The sequence below is a fragment of the Haliotis cracherodii genome, unplaced genomic scaffold, assembly GCF_022045235.1.
Source record: "Haliotis cracherodii isolate W230 unplaced genomic scaffold, xgHalCrac1.p SCAF_13, whole genome shotgun sequence".
Lineage (NCBI taxonomy): Eukaryota > Metazoa > Mollusca > Gastropoda > Lepetellida > Haliotidae > Haliotis > Haliotis cracherodii.
Genome location: NW_027266268.1, coordinates 33,410,112 through 33,413,079, shown reverse-complemented (window position 1 = coordinate 33,413,079; position 2,968 = coordinate 33,410,112).

Here is a 2,968-nt window from a genome sequence, read left to right as displayed (position 1 = left end):
GTTTCTATCCCAGAGTTCCGTATACCGGAATCTAGTTTACACGATTGCAGGGGTTTTCATTGGTTAAGGCATTAGAGCTATAAATAGAATATACACATGTGTACACATGTGTTGTTGACTTCAGTCGATATTCTGTTGACCGTGGGATAAAGTCTATCGTGTTTCGTTAGTACTTTGTGGTTGACTGATAGGCTACAATTTGTCTTGCGTCTAACAGAGGCACGACAATTACAGTCATAGAACATCAAATGACACGGGCGGATCAAGCATTTCTAAAAGGAAGAGGGCCAAAATCTAAAAATCCACTCTCATATAATCTCACTGCCTACATCATACTGCCCCCTTATTAGAATAACTTATGAATGACTTATCTTTAAATTATTCGTATCTCTGCATACATGTATGTTTGTTGAGAGAAGTCAAGAGTGATGGTTTTGATGCCGACTATTATTGTAATACTGTAATTAATGTGCGACGGTTTAAGTAAGTTTGAGTTATAAACAGATAAAAATAAACACAACCTGGCGATTAGACATGTTGTTTATTGACTTGAACTGTAAACCCACGGACAAGATGATCTTGATGGACATCTTGCACTCGTGACATCTTGGCGTGGGTCGTTGCCGTCATTCATGCTATCAAACATTGGTTTGTCTGATACAAATTTGTCTCCGTCACTGACAAGTTGACGTGACACAGAGAGCAAACATTCACTCACTGAGTCTGCGACATTGTTTTTTTTAAGTCCGAGCTTGAGAGCTCTGACCCCTCAGGGACCCTGATGTGTTTTACTGTTACATCTATGGTTGTGTTGTGCTGGAGGACGATGGGATAGCATAGTGCTCTATAAATGTCACATCTATACCAACCTCTGCCTCAGGCCGTAGTGATGCATCACCCATGACGCTTGTTATCATACATATTAGCATGCTTGCCGCAAAATACGCACGTGACTGCATTAGCGTATACATTTTGAACATATGCACGTGAATATGTGGCTGTACACGAGGATTTAATTAACAATATAATAAAGCCTGAAAGATATAAATCACCATACTTTAATAAGAAAAAATATATTAATATATTCTCCATGGATAATACCTGTTTCTCAACAAACATTTCCAATAAAATAGGTGAAGGTTGATTATCCAACACTAGGCACAGTTTACTACATGTTCTCATAACATTTACTATGGTAGGTGTAATATAGAGAATGACAGCACATACACAACTCGGAATTACTTAATATCTCTCCCTCGTGAATAAATGTACTTACAAAATTAATTTGCTTTGGACAGAGATAATTTAGAGATAAAGAGAGATTATTATATGAGCATGTGTGTCATACTTATTTTAGGAAACGAGTATCAATATTATTTGTATTTCCTGAGCGAGAATTCTTACACGAGTTTCGTAAAGATCAGTTAGACACACATGAGAGTGTGATATCTTCTCTATTTCACATTATTTCTGAATCCCCTTGAGCCCTTTTAAAAATGCACAGACCACGACCACCGTTTAAGAAACCACTATTTTCACAAAATTCAGCTTTGGCGTCGTTTCTAGTGTGACCTTACGTCACAACAGAATTCGAATGACGTCAACAATGACGTCCGGATGACTCTGGTGCGAGTGAAGTTTTTTGTTAGCTCGGTTATTTCTAACTATGGGTAATGCATTTCCCTACATTTCCTTGCTCGCTGACTTGGTTGATGCATGTCATCGTATATCAACTGCGTAGATCGATGCTCATAATGTCAATCACTGGATTGTCTGGTCCAGACTCAATTATTTACAGACGCCGTCATAAAGCTGGAATTAATATTGCTGAGTGTGGCGTTAAACATCAAACAAAACTTTCCCTTCCTTGTGTGCAAGCGAGTAACACGATGCTTTACGTCACTGTACTTCACGATAGACATCCATTTACTTCACGATGGACCCAGACCGCTTCCGTGGTGTAAAGGTAGAGCGTCAGCTGCGTCATACCAAAAGACGTTAAAAGATGGTACTTGTTGTTACCCTGTCTGGCGCTCGGCAGTAAGGGGCTAAAACAAGGACTGGTCGGCTCTGAGTGAGTATACTGTGTCTGAGTGGGGTATTCATGTTAAACTGCAGCATGGTATCTCAGTGGGCTAGCACTATAAATCGGCATCGGTCCGCACTAGTACAAGCAGCCACACACACACATGCACGTGCATGCACGTCGCTATATAAGTGCAATAATCTTGGACGCGACGTTAAACCCCATTTCACCTCACCTCACTTCACGATGGACCCGTGAAGATTCCGAGGTAAAATAGGTCTTCAGCAACCCATGCTTGCCGTAATAGGTTACTATGCTTGTCGTAAAAGGCGACGAACGGAAGCGGGTGGTCAGGCTCGCTTACTTGGTTGATGCATGTCGTCGATCCCAATTAATCACTGGATTGTCTGTTCCAGACTCGATTATTTACAGACCGCCGTCATATAGCTGGAATATTGCTGAGTGTGGCGTTAAACAACAAACCAACCAACCAAACCAACTTCACGCCGAAGGAGTAAAATGTTATATATTTTGAATTGTATCGGTAACAAAAAAATACAAAGACAAAATACAAATCACATTGAACTTCGACACTATGATAATAAATCAAGGGGCTTTGTGTTCATATATACTATGCATGGTTATTGATGTGGCAACAGCCACGGACGTTCAATGCAACATACTGATCAATGATTTCCCCATCTGGTGCAGGATAATTGTCCATCACATGCTGTGTTTAACGAAAGAATCAATACCTCGATACATTCCCACGTGTTCAAAACTGGGCTCAACAAATAAAGTGACTTCCTGACTGCAAATACAACGTAAACGTGATATATACAGTAAACTACGGTTATAACGAACACGCTTATAACGAACTGACGGATATAACGAACTTACTTTGTGGTCCCGACTACTTGCTGTAGTCATGCTGTATATGTA